Source organism: Macaca thibetana, chromosome 1 (assembly GCF_024542745.1).
Source record: "Macaca thibetana thibetana isolate TM-01 chromosome 1, ASM2454274v1, whole genome shotgun sequence".
In the NCBI taxonomy this organism is placed as follows: domain Eukaryota; kingdom Metazoa; phylum Chordata; class Mammalia; order Primates; family Cercopithecidae; genus Macaca; species Macaca thibetana.
The window spans coordinates 57,449,971-57,470,052 of NC_065578.1; the positions used below are offsets into that span (position 1 = coordinate 57,449,971).

A 20,082-nucleotide genomic window follows, 5' to 3' on the forward strand; every position below is an offset into this window, starting at 1 on the left:
AAACCCATGTTTGTCTAACTATAAACCCATGCTCTTTCCCATAAACTATTTTGTGCTATTTTGTTTTTCTGTTTTTTAACCAATCAACACCAATACCAGTCACTCATGACTTCTGACCAGCAGGAGGTTCAAGAAACAGCACATTCAGTTGTCACAATTCCAACCAAAAGCCAAAATACCTGAGAAGTCTGCAAAGATTAAATAATTTTCCCAAAGACATGTAGCTTCTAAAAGGCAAAAATGATTAAAGAGCTCTGGAAATATGAGAAGAGACTGTGCCTAATAGTTCTCAGTGCTGAACTTGGATGGAACTGTCCAGGCCATAGAGCTAGACGCAGTCTTCCTTCAGCACGCCTAACTCATGGGAAAGAGTGCACTACATTTCTGAGGACAAAGTACCCATCTCAGAGTTGAGCAGACTTCCCCAGGACCAGCTCTGAGGTTACCTGCTCACTATCCCCAAATGTGGTCAGGATGGGCTGACACCTGAATGAATACACACACCCACACACATACACACACACACACACACACACACAATTTGATAAACAAATTCTGTGCCTAGCACTGTGCCTGACAATGAAGCTCAAAGAAAGAAGGAGGGAGAAGGATGTTAAACATGGAACATATTGACAGTAAAAGGGATTGTGGGAGCAGAGAGGCAGAAGAGACTTACTCAGTCTCAAAAGGTGGGCAGAAAAGGCACTCAGAGATGGTGTTGTTTGAGTGGAGTCTTGATGACAGGAGATTTGGCGACAGAGAGTGACAAGGGACAGTGATGGCATTCCAGGGAGAGAAAACAGCAAGAACAAAGGCTCTGTTCCATCAAATGTCGCCTTCTCGGAGCAGCCATCCCTGACCATTCACATATAAATAGCACTCTGTCTTTGTTCCCTGCTTTTCTCTCTTCCCATTTGTTAACTATTGCTGACCCCATGTTATCTATTTATTGTCTGTTTCTCCCAGTAGATTGTTAGTGCCACCTGAACACACTCACTGTTTTCTTCTTTCCTGTATCTCAGTGCCTAGAACTCTATGTAGCACATAGTAGAGACTCAATAAATATCTGCTGAATAAATGAACAAGTGCCAGATAGGTGTGACTCAGAATACTGTGCTAATGCTTATATGCTTGCTCTTTAATGTGAAGCAGAAAGTAGGGGGCATTTTCTTAATCACCTCTCTCTTTTTCTCCCCAATCTCCTAATGTAAATTAAATGTATTGACATGTAGAGAGAAGGAGGAGAAAGGAAATAACATTTATTGAGCATTGATTATGCTGATAGCTCACATAATTTCAATCTCCATCACAACTTGATGAGTAGGTATCATTATCCCCAATTGATAGTAAGGGAATTCTAGAAGCATGTGATTTATGCAGTCTCCCAGATGGTAAGTGAAGTAGCAGAGCTAGGATTTGAACCCAGGTCTGCTTGATCCCCAGGGACCTCCAATCACCATATGGAGCCCCTTTGGAGCACTGTCTACAATAAGATGCCTGAGGAACCTGCCTGCAGTGGGAGGAGCTGGTGAGGAGTGCTGCTGTTACCAGGGTCTGCCCTTACCCAGGTCTTTTCATTCTCTCTCTCATTCTCACGATAATCTCCAATACAAAGTATTTACATCCCCTGTAACTGTATAAGGAAATAGTTTCAGAAACTGAGTAAACTGTGTCAAGGTCACCTGGCTAGCAAGGCAGGTGGGAAAGCAAAGGATTCAAACCTGGAGTCCAGAAGGTCTGACTCCAAAATCTGATTTTCCCTTCAAGCTACTCTGAGCCACAGACCGTAAGAATTTGAAATCAAAAAAGAAATCTCCATTCCAGCTCCTAGAACACATGACAGTTTCTCACCCCAGATTGTTCTCAGCTCAGTATGAAAACATATAACAGAGTATGAATGCCTGAGTGAAAGAAAGACCTAAACTTAAATTATTCCAGAACGGCAAGCTATTGTCAGTGATTGACAACCAGTCTCGACTCTCACCAGTGACAGCCGCACACAAAGTCAGCCTTCAAAAAGAGCTCAGTTCTCTTCAATTAGCAGAGCTGAAATGAAACCACTTAGGAAATTATACTATTGGGTGACTGGTGGGTTTCAAACATAATGAGAAAAATAAAGGCTAGGCCCGATGTTTACTATCAGCTGAGCTAGAGACGTCAGATATACCAGGACTTGAGACCACACGTTCTTTTCCTAACTCATGCTTGTCTGCTTCCCTGCCACTGATCCAATCCTGAATTCATTCATTCTTTCATTCATTTAACAAATATCTATTGACTATTGACTGCCAAGGATTGGAGCTACAACAGGGAGAAAAACAGGTGTGATCTTACCTTCTGGCACTCCCAGACAAGTAAACAGGCACTGGCATACCTTGAGTAGGTGACATCAGGGGAAAAATGCAGGATGCTCAGAGGCAGAGCAGGAGAGCCCTGCAAAAATGACATTTCACACTGAATGGAAAACAGCCATATGGGGCAGAAATGCCTGCCCAGCAGGCAACGTGCTCAGCCATCAGGAGAAGGACAAGGGTGGACAAGGCAGGGGGCCAACAGCGTGGAAGGAGTGGGCCCCCCTCCTGCTTGGCCCACCTGTATATTCCCCTAGGAGTGCTAGAATCACAGCTCTGGAAAGCTGGAAGGGCTCTGAGTCACTCACTACCATTCACTCAACAAACCCTGTCCCAGGATGTCAAAGGCTCAGAAGTGAACGAGAGCAGGGCACACATAGGAACTGCCAGTGCTTCCCTAGGATCAGACTGCCTGGGCCTGATCATGAAGGGATAATGCTTCATATTGAGGCAATGGAGAGCCATTGAAGGCTTGAGCTGGAGGAAGTGACACCCAGAGCCTACAACCTTTATGTAGCCTCGTATATACGGATTCCTAGATTCTGTAGTTACAAGGTCTGGAGGAACTGGATAAGAGAAAACAGAGAAAGACAGGTATTTATCTGGTTGAGGGAAAAGTACAGGATAGACTTGCTTCTCAGATATGAATAACAGTGAACTGGGAAGAAAATAAAGATTAGAATCTATTCCTGGCCTTGTCTCTAATTAGTGGAATACTGGACAAGTTAATCCACCCCCTTGCCACACATCCTGCCTCAGTATCTTCATCTGTGTGATGGGAGTAGAGTTAGGTAGCTCATTAGAAATGGTAACTACTAACATTTAATGAAATATTACTCTGAGCTCTGAGCCAAGCGCTTATCTCCTTTAATGCCCATAGGCATCCTGTGAAGTAAGTCTGATTATTCTCGTCCCCATTTTATAGCAATGGAAACTGAAATTTGAAGATGTTAAGTAGCTTGTTGAAGGTCAGATATTTAGTAAGCGGTGGAACTGGGATCTGAATGCAGCACTCGATTGCTGAACCATGAAAACAACCTATTTCGAGGCCCTTATATATTTATTTTACAAGAATTTTCTAAACACCTGGGCTATGAGGGTAAAAAGACAAGGAAACAAAGTTCTACCAATGTGAGAGCCAGATACATATTCTCTTTTAGATTGGGAGCCCTGAACCCTAGTTCTGCTTATAATGTAAAGAGTGTGTGTGGGTATATATACAGGGAGGGGTGAAGGAAGCAATTATGGCAAAATGATCTCTCTGGGTTTCTCTCTCTTGCACTTTGAAATCATCCTGTATCAACAGGGTATCACAAGAGACCCAGGACTGAGATGACCCACATCTGGCACAGATATAACAATAGCATCATCCTCTGTGAACCAAACTGCAAAGTCCACCAGGTACCCAAATAAAGGGCTAATTGAGCAGCTTGGCCCTTGTTCAGGAGATCCAGTGTCTGCAGTCTGTAGAGAAGCCATCTCTTTGGCCCTTAGACTGGGCCACTGACAGCTCAGAGAGAGAGAAGTCGTCTTTTTAGAGGCCGTAAGATCAGGTCAGACCTGGGGCCAAAATAAGGGAAAGCTGCTACAGGAGGCACGCTTCCATAAGCCACCTCGGCCCATGTGCAGCAATACACTTTCCAATTAGAGCTAATTGGCCACCTGTCGGTCAGGGGCAGTAGAAAGACGAGAGCAAGGCTGCAAGGATCCTGGGCCTACCCCTTGGCCCGCAGCCCCACCCTCCTCCCCCCTCCCGTTTCCCCCACCTTGTGCTGCTCTGACTAACGAGCCAAGGCCAAGGAGGGAGGGAATAATCTGCAGAGAAATGTATTCTCCCTTCTTCCAATAAACTTTCAAAAAGGTTTCTGAGATCCACGGTTGGATTCTCCCATGCATACAGCCCCAGGTGCTGAGGGACATAGGCACACAGTAACAGCTCATTTAGCAGGGAACAAATGGTCTCCTTTCAGGCCAACCAATAAAACATTATGCATGCAGTCAGGCTCTAGGACCCAAGACGAGTGTCGATCGGAAAGACACGTAGGGGATACAGCACCCACTTACTTAAGATACTCTGTGACTGCGTCGGGGCAAAAAAACAAAAACAAAACCAAAAACAAAAACTGAAAGGCAGTGTTTCCTTCAAACAATCCAGAAGGCCAAATGCAAAAGTACTCATTGGGATAACATATTGAAATCAAGGTGATTATTTACAGAAATAAGAGATTATATGTGTGCGTAAATAGTCCTTTGTTACTCATAATTCATTTTCACATGCATGGTCTCTTTGAAGCTTCACAACAACTTGATGCAGCAGGAAAAGCAAGAGGCCGTGTCCCAGTTCTATAGAGAAGGGCCCTGGGAGGCTGAAGCTCAAACCGAACACCACACAGGCCAAATATCAATGCTGTAGTTCAAACCAAGCTCCTAATGCCAAATCCGCTAGGCTTTTCACATTAACACAGCAAATCCAAACTTTATGTTGCTTTTGCAGTTTTTTGAATCATAATATATTGGGGCTGAAAGATTCTTGATAACTGCTGGAAACCAAAACCCAGAGAAGTTAAACAACATGCGCAAGATCGTACATCAGATTGGGACTAGGTCCTTGGTCCTGATACTCCCTCTTCCCACTATACCTCAATATGGACCCCAATAACAATAAATATTTCTACAAAATCAGAATAAAAAATGCTTATGCTGTTCCCGTAGATGCCAGCTATTCCCATGTTGCCTTTAACACAAGCTTTTCCTTCTAATAAAGCAGTAATGTTAATGCAGGAGGAGAAACAGGCACAGGAGGAGAGAATCGGTAGAGTTCCTTGCACACAGTAGGGGTTCAATAAATGTTTGCTGAATTGAATGTAGTGAAGTAAGTATGGACCCACAGGGAAAAGGGAGGAAAAAGAAGGTATTTTGCACGTACATAGATGAAAATGCACGTACTCTATGTAAGACACTATGCTGGGAGGTTGGCACGAAGAAGACATTTGCCATATTCCAAGCTGGTTTTCGACATCAACTTGAAGTTCCTACTGTGTTAACATTGCACAGGCACAGAGAGAACACAGCAGGATGTGTGCTTCCAGGCAATCCCTTGGCAAATGTTTGACCTTCACTGAAGTTTTGACACTGTTTTCAGTATCACCTCGGGGTCATTTTGACACAGTTTTCAGTATCACCTCGGTGTCATTTTTTCTTTTTCTTTTTTTAAGTGAAAAAAAAAATTCTAAAGGAAAGAAAACAGTATGTAAAGGAGGCAGAATTGTTCGTAAAATCCTGGTGACAGTACCATTACTGAAACCCGGTGTCAACAGGCATTCTCTCACACTGTCACTGAAATGCTCTATCACAGATTTTGCCTGATAGTGACTTCTGTACATTTATATCTATTTTCATTCCTCTTCCGCAGCCACTGGTGGCTTCAACATATTTTGGTGTGGTTCTATAGCAAACAGAAATGTCGTAGATGACCACTTCACATGTTAGTCCAGAAAGTAGACTGGTGATCATTACCATATATTGAGCACGTGAAGTAATCATGATAATCTTATCATAATCAAAATAATAGCCAACTCTTGTTGTTTACTATGTGTTCTTTGGCAAGCACTTCACATGCATTATTTCATTATATTTAGCCTTTACAGAACTATTATGTTTAACTTCTCTGAAGCTATACAACTATGTGGTGGCAAAGTCAAGTTCTAACTTCAAAGTCCATGTCCTTGGGCGGTACCCTGTAATTCATTATTTTATTCATTTGCACCAACAGTAAGTACCTGGAATTGTGCTAGCTATTGGGATACAAAGATATAAACCATGCTCTCAGGAAGCTCACAGTTACACAAGCAGTAGGATAAACCAAGGGTCTCAACGTTACATGCTAAGTTAACAGAAGTGGTTGCTGGGTGCTTTAGCTACATCCAGGGAAGTCACCTCACCCAGTCTAGGAAGTAACAAAGAATGCTTCCCAGAGGAAACAATGTTTCCATCATGAATGGTGAATGTGTCAAATGACACAAGGCACAAAGGGCATTTTGCTCATAGTTGGGGGATAAGGGACAGCAGGTACAGAGAGTAGCGACATGGGACAGCAAGGGCATATTCAAGTGACTTCCAGGTAATTTTTTTTTTAATCTAAAATGAGATTTATTGCATTCATGCAGTTTGAAGTCCATGCAAAGGAGACTAGCACAGTTTTTAATGCATTTAAAAAATAAAGGGGAGCAGGGCAGCAAACGCACAAAGTCCTAGTCTCCTGGGTCCCTGGGAGAAAAGAGTGTGGCAATGAACTCACCCACTCTCCATGCGGAATAAATCTGTCTCTTAAATGCAAGGAATGTTTCCATGCCTCTGGATGCAAATACACAGAACTCCGGGGTAAGAGCAAGGGATGGGGAGAGGACCACGAGTGAAAAAGCAGCTACACGCATTCACCTAATTCCATCTGAGGGCAGAACAATGTGGCAAGTCTTGGGGGTAGCAACTGTTCCAAGAGTCAAGAAATACCATACACCCATGGGGAGATTTGCTCCTAAAAAGAAGTGGCGGTAACAAACAAACAAACAAAAAAAAAGAAAAACAAAAGAAGAAATATTTCTACAACCACACTCTTCAAGACAACGCCATAAATATGCTATTTAATATTTTAACTTTATAGCATTGGACTCACAGCTCAACATATTGAAATATTGATTCCTTGGAGAAAAAAAAAAGGAAAAAAAAAAAAGAAACAAAAAATACTGCATCTTTCTGCCGAAGAATCTCGGCCTCCAGGCATGAGGTGTAGTGCACCAGTGTCCTAGATGGAGCCCAGAGGAGAGGAACAGATAGTAAACAGAAAGAATACTAGAAAGGAATGAGAGGGAAAAAATTGGGTAGGAGCCAAAGAGGGGCTTTTCTGCCACGTTAAGAAGTGTGGGATATCCTGTTTGCCATTGTGGCCCCTGACAGTTTTTAAATAAATGTGTGATGTTCGATGGGAGCTTAACAGCCTACTTCGGCTCCAGTGCCCAGAGAGGAAAAGCAGGGCAGAGGTACTTGCAGCCTCTCTCTTCAAAGAAATGGGATTCGTTTATCTTTTAGGTGAAATCAGGAAGAGAGCAAATTTGTATGGCTATAGCAGACATGACATAGGGTCTCTCAGCATCATTCTAGCCCCATTTTTGTGCTTTCTTATATTTCTGCATGGGAAACAGAAGTGGGGACTACATAAAATTTGGGGGACACTAAACAGATATACTTACATGAGGCTTAGAAGGGCATGTTAAAAGATAGAAGGTATATACTATATGCATAGAGAGTAACTTCTGGGGCAGTTCAGATAAAAATCCTTCCAGTTGTCCCTAGTAACAATGTTGTGTCCACTCCAGCAATCCCATGATATGACTGGCCATCTGTCCTGACATTCAAGCTTGGCTTCTAGGACCCTCATGGAATGCTGTAGGCTACCCAACACCCCTTAATAAATCCCTTTCAGCTTAAATGATGTCATCTGCAACTAAGAACCTAGCTAGTTGACACGATACAACAGCTCCTTTTCTTCTGTCATTCAGAGCTTCTAACCTTAGAAGATCTTCCTTCACTGCTTTCGTGGAGCTATCCAGCTCAGACCAACCTAGGAAGCCTGCAATAGCAGCACAACCTAAATTCTCCAATCAAATTTTAACAGAAATAAGATACACATTTTCATGTTTATCAAACTCCAATATTTACCTCCTATTTGGTTTTTAACTTGGAGGAAGAAAGGGCATGTTTAAATTTCATCCCTTGAAATCCTGCTTCCTAAAAAGAATAAGATCACACTGTGCTCTGGAAACAGAGAACAAGTCAGAATCAGCTGTTTGGCTACAGCAAACCCAATTCCAGAGCCTGTTTGAAGTAAGGAAAAGGATGCTTTCGTGTTAATTAGAAAGTCAATGGGAGAACATGGAGTGCAGAAACTTCAGCTAGGAGATGCAATCTGTTGATTACCAGGGGACCCTTTTTGCAAGAGGTCATAATCTCAAACCTTCAGCTCACTTATATTATTTGCAGGGGGTTGATTTTCCCCCTTGACTCTCACAGAGTTGTCCAAATACACCTGTTTCCAAAGCATGTGGTCTCCACACCTGAACCTCTCAGAGCTGAAAATGAGGAATAAATAAGAAATAAAAATAACCAACTCTGAGTGGAGCAATAAAGGACTAGGTGGCACATGAACTAAGTTACAGAAAAATCAGCCAAGAAGCCCAAAGGTTTCCAGTCCCGGAGTCTCAGGTCATTATCAAGCTAAATTCTCTTCCCTACATTTCCCCATCATTAAAACAAGAAGAGAGACATTAAATATATAGTTGTCTTTGCTGAGTAACTATTTTGCACTCCACACAACAGTGGGGGGGGGGGCGGTACAAAAGATGTAGGAGACTGCTGCCTTGTACTCCAGCTTACAAGCAAACCCAGGGAACACCAGAATGATGAGAGTAGGTGTGGCTGGTACTGCCATACTGTCCACCAATACCCATTCTTCCCACATTCCAAAAATAGAACCTCAATTCTGGCACATGGCCATGCAGAATAAATACAATATTCCTTAGTCTCCCTTCTGTTAGAAGTGGCCAGTTGACTGGATTCTGGCCTATAAGGATATAAAATAAAATTATGGGTGCAACTTCTGATCATACCCTTAAAAGAAATGGGCTGGCCTTTGCCTGACTTCTTTTCTTCCTTTCTGCCATCCAGTTAGAATAAGGATATGGTGACACACCATCATGGATCATGAAGATAGAAAGCAACGTCCTAGGGATGAAGGAGCAAGAAGTTGGAAGAAATTTAGACCTTACACAACTTCACAGCTTAGAGCTTCTTCCCTAAACACTCAGACTTTTATGAGACTGAGAAACGTATTTGTACCACTGTAAATGAACTCTTAGGCCACTTTATTTAAAATCTTGGTTACATGTAGTTAATTAATTAGGACCTATATCCTAATTAATTGAGATGGCATGCAACCATTTCACTTATCCAGCAGCCTCACTTTCCCAGAATATAGTTGTAAACAAAGGAAGAAAACTAAAAAGACCCCTAAGCAACCAAAGCTATATTTTCACTGGAAGCTGATGCACTTTATTCATAGGAATGGCACCCAGGCCAAGACTTGGTGGTTGCTGACTCTTATCATATCCACATTTCCAATAAACATGGTTCCTGGTATATTAGTCCACAGGCAATACAAAGATTAATAGAAAGAGAAGAGGACCGCTTTTCTTTTCCTTTGCTGTTCGAGAGTTTGACAACATACAGGATAAGTTTTAAAGACAGATAAACTGATATTACCAAGACATGATAGCACAATCTGACAGTGAGGAGAGATGACAAAAGTATAAAAAATAGATATGAGAATTTTAAATCCACACATAAATATATGAGAATTTAAAATCCATATATCCATATGTCTGGAGCTACTCATACATATAGGGGCAAATAATCTCACGTATCTAAATAGTCCTTAAGAGTATTCTTGATATAGTTCAGCACGATAATTGATGTTTACAGCATTTTGAGTCATACTCTTAAAAAACAGAAAAGTATGTAATTCACTTACTATTATTATTTCAGAACATTAGTCATCTTGAAACTTTGCTTATTTGAAACCTTTTAGTCCATGTGATGCCACATACATAAATTATTTCCTACAATACATTGTTAAATGAAATACATTTGGATATCACACACAAATCATTTCCTACAATCCATTGTTAAATGAAATACATTTGGATGGTCAGGGTTAGCACCATTTATTCTGTACCTAACCCCCTTTGAGCCTTGCCCTAGATATGATGTCCTGGAGATGAATCACACACATCACTACCGTCAAGTAACTCCTGGTCTACTTTGAACACACATAAATAAAGAGATCATTATAACACTAGACCAAACTTCTAGGGAAGGAAAATCATACACAATGTAGATGAAAGAAAAAAAATGACTATAATCTAAAAGAAGCCTGAATAAAATAAGATAAAGAATCATCTAAAACAAAAATAGGCAAAATGATTAATTATCTGTCCAGTTAAAAGCAAATTCAAATCTTTTCATGACAAATGTGAAAAGATGCTCCTTCTTGGCAGACATCAGGAAAATACAAAGTAAAATAGCGATGAGATATCATTTCTTACCTATCAAATCAGCAAAAGTAAGAGAATGATAATACATGTTGCTGGCAAGGATATGGGGAAGATGTTACTACATATACACGAATGGAAATGTGAATTATTACATTCTCTTTAGAAAACAATATGGCATCATCTATTAAAACACTGAAAAGTGCATACACTCGAACTCAGAAATATTACTTTTGGGAATCTACCCATAAAAGTTAAATCATCCATTAAAAATGATAAATGTTCAAGGATGCTTATTTCAGTATCATTTATAAAAATTAGTGAACAAAAATCAATGCCTATCAGTAGGAAAATGATGGAAAAATACATGGTACACTCGTTCCATCAAAAACTATACAACCATTGAAAATCATAACATATCTATACCCTGTGACTCAAGGAGAGCTGGATGACAGAGAGAATAGTTTTCCGCAGTGCTTTAAGTGACAAATGCAAAAAATGTATATATGATATCATATTTAAACCAATGAGAAAAATTCTTGCCTATGTATGTGTGCGTGTGAATGTACATATTTGCAAATGATTATAGGAAATTAGAAAATACAGAAGGCATCTGGATTATTAGACCAGTTTGTAAACAAGCAAAAAAGCTGTATTAAAAAGTAGATATCCAGGATAAAAAGTAAACCACCTATATAATAAAGCAGAATATGTACAATTATATCCATAACAAGGCAGAGTATATAAAATTATATCCATCTACAGATGCTGGTAGTTATATATCTAAAGAGATAAGTGAAAGAATGGTCACCAAATTGTAGATAACAACTATAATTTAAAGTGGTTTTTACTAACCCTTGTATCATTTTATACTTTTTCATTTTTTACAATTATTTTGTATTATTTATACAATTTGGAAAAAGTTGATAAAGTGATAAAAACAACCAATGTCAGTGCTGGTCACTATGAGTGAAGTCAACTAAGAAGAGTTCATATGGGACATAGTACCTGACCTCAGCTTTAAGAGACTATGGGATCTGGCGGAGAGTTGAAGACAGAGGAAGTGCCAGGCAGGAAAAACTGCATAAGTAAAGGCATGGAAGTAGAAATGAACATGGGAAATTAACCCTGAGACAGTTCACCCTCATATGGAGAAGCAGAAAAAGAAAAAAAAAATAAGTAAATGGCTGATGTCGCGTGACCAGAATCAAACCAAGCAGATAGGAAGTGGAAATGGTCACATTATGATGCACTAAAATGTGATTTTTAGAGTTAACCTTAACAAATGAAAACAGCTTGGTTTCTTCAAATTCTACAAATTGACAAATATTTTGAGTTCCTAGGACTTTGTCCATGGTGACACCATGTGTTGCACTCAGATGTAAACTTCAGCTTGGTAACATTTTCATTTTAAACCCTCCTTCCTGTCACTTTCCAACTTGGCTGTAAATATTTGCTTGGAGAAAAAATGTCACCAAAGATCTAAGCTCAAGCTTCCAAAAAAGAAAAAAAGATGGTCATTTTTAAATAAGAGGCTGTATTCTGCATTTTAAGTAAACAAAAAGCCTCAACACCTATGGCTCAGAGCTCGTTTCAGAAAAAAAAAAATGTTTTTATTTATTAAAAGCCTATGAATACAAATGAATTCTTTATTTGGTATTCATTCTGATGTAAGTCTGCCTGCCCCTTTGAGATGGGAGCCATGTGTGCTTTGCTAAATAAATTGAGGGGTTGTCTGATTTCACTGTTTCTCTTGTCCTCTGCAATATGGCTGGGTTTTCTTTAGTCCCAAGTGAAGAACTATTAATTATATAGGATTCTTGTACTATTGCCAACAAGGAAAGAGCCTAAATGTCACCAAGTAATGATCACCTCCTTGCCCAAACCAGCTAGTGTTACACAGTGGCCCAAGACAGTTTATTTCAATCTGAGAAACATTCTCTTCTATCTTTCACAAGGTGCCTTTCACTGTCAAAGTGCAGGTTCAAATCACAAGGATCACAACTTTACTATTCTGATCACCATATTACAAAACAAGGCAGGTAATATTATCTCATTTCCAGGGAATTGAAAAAGATACCCAGAACCATCAGGTAGCCCTTCTGATGCCTGATAGTGGAATGGAAGAAAAATTCAGGCCCCTGAAACGCAAACACTATGTCTTTTTAGACAATTATCCTTCTGTGCATAGGACTGACCATGAAAAAAAGAAAACACACAAGAAAAATTTCATCATTTCATGCTTTGCTGAATTTTAAGAGCAGCAACAAGGATCAGTGAAAAAAAGAGTCTGAAGAAAGAAAATGAGAACAGATGTTGAGACCAGACACACAATGTCCCAATCCCAGTCCTTCTCTCACTTGCCTTGTGACTCTCAGCACTCATTTAACATCACTGAGTCTCAGTTCCCTTCCATGGAAATATGGGATTGTTTTGAAAATTGATAGAATAACATATGAAAAGTGCCCATAGGTACAAGGTAGACAGTAAAAACAGCAGATACAAAAGCATCAGCAATGACAATGAGGATGACTGTGGTGATGGTGATGATGGTTCTACTGTTGAGGAACTCCAGGATCTTACACAGGTCCCAGAATCTTATATAACCAGGTAGTAAAAGGCACAGGCTACTCATGCTCAAATCCTAGCTCTACTTTTAAGCTGTGCCTCATATTCCTTATTTATGGAATGTGAATATGAAACAAGTTAATGTATCTGAAGTGTTTAGAGCAACACCTTGCACATAGTAAATATCCCTCTCCCTTAAATAAAAGAGTTGGACAAAAGCTTTTGCAAGTTCAAGCTCTATTATGTCACTTGGTCAGGATTATCAATTTAGAATAAGCACAAGTACTCAAAATGAGTACAGTCTCTAGAGCCGGAAAGACTTGAGTTTATATCCAATGCACTAACTTGTGCCTAGGACATGTTACTTAATGTCTCTATTCCCTGATTTCCTTCTCTATTCATTAAAAACTCAGCAAATATTTTACTGATTTTTACTGTGCCAAGCATGTTCCAGGTGAGAATAAACTAAGAGTTATCACACTATTCTTAGGATCGTTAGAAGGATGAAACAGGAAAATACAGGTAGTGTGCTCAACCCAGTGTCTGGCATACAGCGAGCCCTCAATAAATGAGAGTTGTAATTCCACTACTTACCCAGAGGCAGATGCTATCAAAGTCAAGCTCTGGAGGCCTCCAGTAACCACTGCCTCACTGACAAATTATCCCAACACCAATGTTTTTAACCATGCCATCAGGTTTTCCAGCACACCTACAGAACTAGGAACTATGTCTACAACTGCTTACCGAAGAAGCAAGAGACATACTCTGTCCATGGTTCTGATTCAAACAAGAGATGCAGAAGAACAGTATTGGGGAAAAGGGTATATCTTAATGAAACTGTCGCAGAAAACATGGACGCTGCCAATGTTGTCATCCCTAGACATGAGTGTCAGCAAAACCCACCCCTCTCCAGGAAGCAGCTTCCATCTGCCCCATTCAGTCACTGTACTAAAGTGAAAGCAGAAGGTGGCCAGCTCCTTCCTGGGATCAACTCTCACATCTAAGGATACAGAATGAGCCTTGGACTCACAGACCTGAGTTCAACATCTTCCATTTCTTCCTGGCTCTGGGAACTTGGCCAGGCCACATTAGCTTATCACATGTGCCTCTGTTTTTCATCTGCAAAAGGACAAGGACACCTAATTGGAAGGGCAACTGTGAAGATGTGGACTAAAGGGCTCCGTCAACTCTTAAGCTCTGAACAAATATTGGGCATATGAAGCTGAATTAGATGACCTGCCACTAGGTGCTCACAGACCCACTAATAGGGTAGAGTGGAAAAAACAGAGGCAACAAAATGAAGGAGATCTGGGTTTGAATCCATCTAGACACTACTATGTTTTTCTTTCTGACCTGACCATTTAATGTAACCTCTTGGAGCCTAGCTTTCTTTATCTGTAAAATAAAGATCACAACACCAGTCACATTGGGCTGTTGTGAAGATTAAGGAAACAATTTTTGATGTAATTAAAAATTTAAACCCAACTAGTATGCGTGTTCTAGTTATTTAAAAGTAAACCCAACTACCTAGTTATTTAAGTATAAACCGAACAAGTCTCTGTTCATTTATTCCATAGTTTTTGGGCACGTCCTGCACATACAGTATTGTATGAGGTATAAAGATGATGTACATGAATATATATTGCACGTTTCCTGCACATAATCTAGTTAGGAAAATATTATGTAAAGTAAAGGAGCAATGCCAATGTTTAATAATGTGTATTAAACATAGAAGGTATTTAGGTGGGGTGGGGGAAGGGGTTGTCACTTTTTATTTTACACACTTCTGTATTGTTTGAATTTCTAAGAAAAAAAGTTTGTATCAATATTGTTAACAAAAAAAGGAATAAGAGAAAATAAATAAATTTAGAAGGTGTCAAAGATGTTAATCATCCTTTAGAAGCTCTTAAAATGAATGCAGTCATTAAACATCAATCATATGCTTTCGTGCAGAGGACTGTGTTATATCCTGAGATTGAATAGGGGAATGAGTAAGTCCCTGCATTGAAAGAAATCTCACTCTAATGGGAGAGATGAACACATGGAGACTTGTAACACAGCACTTCAAGAAGGGCATTTAAAGAGTACTGAGGGAGCATGAGCTTCCTGAGAGAAAGGAACCTCTGAGTGAAAGTCACTTTTAAGATGGATCCTAATGCATGAGGAGAGTCTACAAGACAGATGAATAGGAATGCATTCTCCAAACAAGGAGTGAAAGTAGCACCTGCAAAGGTATGAAAAGCACATGTGTGGTATGAGTGTGTAAGTGCATAGATGTAAGTGCATAGATGTGTGGCATGAGTGTGTAAGTGCATAAACATGAGTGTGTGTGAGGCTGCATGTGATGTTGTGTGTGGGTAGGTGTGCATGTGTGAGTATGGTAGTGAGTGATGTAAGTGTAATGCTGTGTATATGTGTGTGAAGGCATGTCTAATGCTGTGTATATGTATAGAAGGCTGTGTGCGATGCTGTGTGTATGTGCGGGCTGTTTGTATTTATGAATGTGTGAAACTGTGTGTGAGTGGTGTGAATGTAATGTGTATGCATGTATGTGAGGGTGTGTGTGATTCTGTGTGAGAAGGTGTGTGTGTATGTGCATGTGTAGGTGTGTGGGTGTGAGGGTAGTGTGGGTGTATGGTGTGAGCATGTGTGTGTGTTGTGTGTCACAAGAACATGAGGAGGGAGTAAGACTGCTAGATAGTGAAAGGTCTTGAAGTCCATAGTCAGGAATTTGAACAGTATGCCTTGGGCAATAGGGAGCACTTTATGTTTTTGACCTGGGAGTAACATGATCAAAGCCATGTTCTAGAAAGATGTGTCACATCTGTGGAAGGGCCCATACTGAAGGCCAGGAGATGAGCTGGGAGGCTCTGAGGATGGGCCAGAACAGGGGCAAGGAGGCTGGAGAGGAGAAAATTAATTGAAATCATTTTGTCATCACTGCTAGTTCTGGGTGGCATGTAAGGGTGTTTACTATTCATTTTTCATTCCCCCCCGCCCAGGTTAAATAAATAAATAAATGATACATGATTGTAAAAGTTGTCCATTCGATGGAAGACAGGTCTCAAAACAACAACAACAAAAAACACCTCCTCCAAAGTTGTTGAGAAACCCAGTCTGTCCAAATGGAGTACCCAACTTGATCCAAGCAAGAGCACACTCTCCAGGTTATACAAAGCACGTCTGCTAGGCAAACAGCTCCCCTCCCAGCACCAACACCACACCAGCAACTGGAGTCTCCAGTCATGGATGAATGGAGAAACCGAGTTCATGACTTTCTGTGGTACAATGTGTATTTCATAAATAATTGCCTTATTATGTCAAAGCTAAGTTCCAGGCTGCAAGTCTACCTGGAATGTGTCCTGTGCAGTTTGAGATTTTCCTTTACATTTTTTCTAAGCTAGATGGTAAGACTGGTCTTGCTTCATGTGGGCTCTAATCGCTCCCTCTTAGGGCTAGTATTTCCCTCGCTGCTTTTCTTTCCCTTCCTGCATCTCTCCCTTCTTCTCCTCACCACCAACCTCCCCAACCCCCAACCCCCAACCTAGTTCTCTGTCTCTGCTTCCTCTTTCCCACTGTCTGGTTGCATTTGAAGACTTAAGCTATCTCTGTCTCTCTATATCTCTTAGCTCTGCCCCCCACTCACTCCTTCCTTTGCCTCTTCCCCTCTCTTCTTTCTTCTCTCCCTCTATTCTCACTCTGCATCCCTTCCCGGTATGTACAAAAGATTCCATTTTTAAAAAGGAGCAAGGCTTTTGCTAGCACAAGAATCTGATCCACAAATGTGGTCACTGTAAGGCAACTAGCTGAGTCCAGATTCAAGAAAAGAAAAATCTTGTCAAAGAGAGAGTGCTGAATGGTGGCCATTCATTTTGAGGGAGGCGGGTGAATCCTGTGGCTCCCAGTTGTCCCTGCACACCAGTATCACCAGGCAGTCTTCCAGCTGGGAAATCCCTATTTGCCAATAAGCCCTGGCCAGCCCCCATTCCTTTCCACTAGGAGCGAGGTGGCACTGTTGCTGTCACATTGCGTGTACTGCTCAGCTACTCCTTCCGCTCAGCTGAGAAAAAGAAAAAGCCATAAAATTCAGAACCAGCTAATGTCAGCACTGCAGGGGATTTCAGAGATCTCTTGGTCCAACCCTTGTCAGGTCACTGGTGGAGAGACTGGGGCCCCATGTCACTAAATGCCAGGGAGATCTATTATTAGAAAACCCAGACCTAGGACCTGTTGCAAAAATCCCTCTGCCCTGGGAACACCTCTAGATTTTGAACAGAATCTTAACAGAAATCTACTATCTAGCATCCGAATGTATAAAGAGATAGAAGCAGCTTAAAATAGAGACAGAAAGAGGTTCAAATGCACATGGTGCAGGTACGAAATTCACTACATGTTCCCTGCACGAAGGATTTGGGCAGGGAAGTGTGTGGAAGATGGGGCTGCAGTGGTAGAGGGCTCCAAGCTCTGAAGACCTTTTTAATATGGCTGTATTGTAATACTGCAGTGCCAAACCCCACCAGTCATTCCAAAAGCAAAAGGAAGCCCCGCTCTGCAGCAGAACTTCCCAGCCCTGGAAACAGATTGTCTTTCTTTTGCACCCATTTAATAACCGCTGTATTTAACATGATCACGGGAAATGTGCATCCTCGGAAGGCACAGTAAGGAACCTCGGTCTGCAACGACGCGATTCCTCGGACACGAAACTAAAATGCATTCATTGGAACTCAGCCTCCCAAAGCGGAAGCAAAAACACAGCAAGGCGATTTACAGGCAAGAGCCCCTCTGAAAGAGAGGAGAGGAGGGGGCTTGGAAAGCAAGGGGACACACCTTTTCTGAGCTGTTCGAAACAGGCTGCCTGCAAAGTCCACCCATACTGTGCTGCCAAGGGTTAATTTTATCGGCAAAAATTGGTACACACACACACACTCCTACTGCACCCCCACAACCTCAGCCACCACCACATAGTTGGATCTTTTTAATCTTAAATTCTCAGAAATTCCCTGATCAGCCCTATCTTTTCGGAACAGCCCCTCCACCTGGGCTGGATTCCCACCTCATCATCAGTGAAAGCCCAGAGAGCCGGGCATAATTATTTTCCTACAAGGTTATGCCTAATTGGCCACTAACCTAATTGATTAATCATCTCATTTTTCAAAGCAGCATCAAAGAGCCAAGCTGAGAGGGCAGAAAGAAAGCATGCGTCCAGATGGCGCGAGGGTTAAAATTACAGACTTTGGGTAAGACCCCTGGCCAGCTTGCCTGGTTTCTAGATACAGAAGTGGACAAAAAAGAAATGAAAACGCGGACTGAGCGAGGAAATGCGCAAGACCACAGAAGGACTGAACCTGCCGGGAACCTCAAGGCTACCCAGCTAGCCCGAGTCCAGTCGTCGACGCGGATGAAGTTGTTTCCTCGGAACAGAAAGGGTTAAATGGCTGCGCGTCAACTCGGCCTCAGCTGGGGTGTCAGGGAGCAAGAGCCGCTTGGCTCGGGCGATTCCGCGTGGTGGGGGAAGCCCGAGGGTCGCCCTGGCGCTCCGGCCACAACTTGGCCGGCTCCGTGCGGCAGCCCTCGCCTGCGCCTTTGCGCGCCACCCAAAACTTTGCGCACACTGCAGCCGCCGCCTGCCCACTCTGCGCGGTGAGACGCGCGCCGCCAAGCGCCGCGGGCAGCCCTCCGCAGCCGCCGCGGCAGCCGCTGCCTGGCTTCTGGCTCCAGACTTTTCCCCTGCTGCCTCCAGTTCCCACCCAGGAGGCTCTCTCGCGGCCGCGAGACCGCGGCGCCCAACCCACAGTGGGCAGTGCGGGCGCAGCGTTGCAGACCACCACCTCGCCGGGTGCGGGCAGCGCCCACTGGACGGATGGGCCCCCGCGGCCGCCCCTACCCCGGCGCGCCCACCTCGAGCCTCCCACGCCGCGGCGGGCGCAACATCTTTTCCTACCTCCAGCCGCCGAGGACCACACTCTCCGCTCAGCCCTCTCGACTCATCCTCCGGCTGCAGTAGAGGACGAGCGGGCTCCGCTTTTGTTCCCTGGGGCTGGCAGGTCCGTGTGGGGCCAGGGCGCGCGGGAGATGCCGCGGAGCTGGGTATCCCGGAGAGGGGATGCTCACTCCCAGCAGCTCCGCTGGCAGCAGTAGTGGTGGTGGCAGCAGAGGCAGCGGCAGCAACAGCAGAAGCAGCAGCAGCAGCAGTAGAGATAGTGCCGGCTCTCTGCAGGCCACATCTTTCATACCTTATACATCACTACCGCATTCCCCCGAATAGGGGAGCCCCTCAGCATTTCGCTACCTAGCGCGGAATGCTGTTGCCCGAAGAGGTGGCGCGGCCTGACCGACCTGGCCTGAATGTGAGCTCTGAGTGGGAAGGACCTCAGCACCCACTCGCAGACTCCCTTCTCTGCTACGGTCACAGTGAGGTCTACAACTTGCAGCCATTCTGCAGTCTTCACCGTTTGCGGTGCTCAGTGTCTGCTCCCCTGGGAAGTATGGGCTTCGGGTTAAGCAAAAGTGATTTACTAGGGAGAGCCCTCTCTGAGCTGCCTCTAGGGTCTTGGCCTGCATGTGCTTTTACACAGCCTCCTCCTTCTTGGGGTGTTCACAGGTGCAAGATTTTGCAGCAGCAGACACACACTCTCCTGCAGGTACATAAACCCCTGAGACATGTTATGCACACCCCACAATCAAGTGTGTGGGCACTGAAGCAGACAGACCAGGGTTTCGGTTGTAGCTGTGTGGTCTTATCAAACGACCAAATGATTGAGCTTCCATTTCTTCATCTACAAAATGGGAACCATATGTCTCATAGAATTGTGATAATCACATGAGACAAGCACAGAGCTTGACACATGGTAAGTGATAGCAAAACATGAGTTTTTCTTCCTTCATCTGACGCAGGTCTGCCCTTCTTGAGGTAATTATATATCAGTAACAATTCACTCATCAATAAATATTTTTGTGTGCTTACTATGAGCCAACCTCTACTTTATGGAGACGGGCAGAACATTCAAAAGAACACAGACAAGTAATTTTTATTCTCTTGTAACCTGCTCTCTAGTAAGGCG

General features: G+C 42.7%; 1 protein-coding gene across 1 annotated transcript in view; it reads right to left on the reverse strand.

Moving 5' to 3' along the window:
* The window catches only part of DAB1 (DAB adaptor protein 1), a 1,249,655-nt gene extending 1,229,847 nt beyond the window's left edge, over positions 1 to 19,808 (reverse strand). Inside the window, exon 1 of the mRNA XM_050803918.1 lies at positions 18,963 to 19,808. The gene's annotated coding sequence lies outside the window, so the exon portion shown is untranslated. The remainder of the gene's footprint in view (positions 1 to 18,962) is intronic.
* Positions 19,809 to 20,082: the final 274 nt, after the last annotated feature.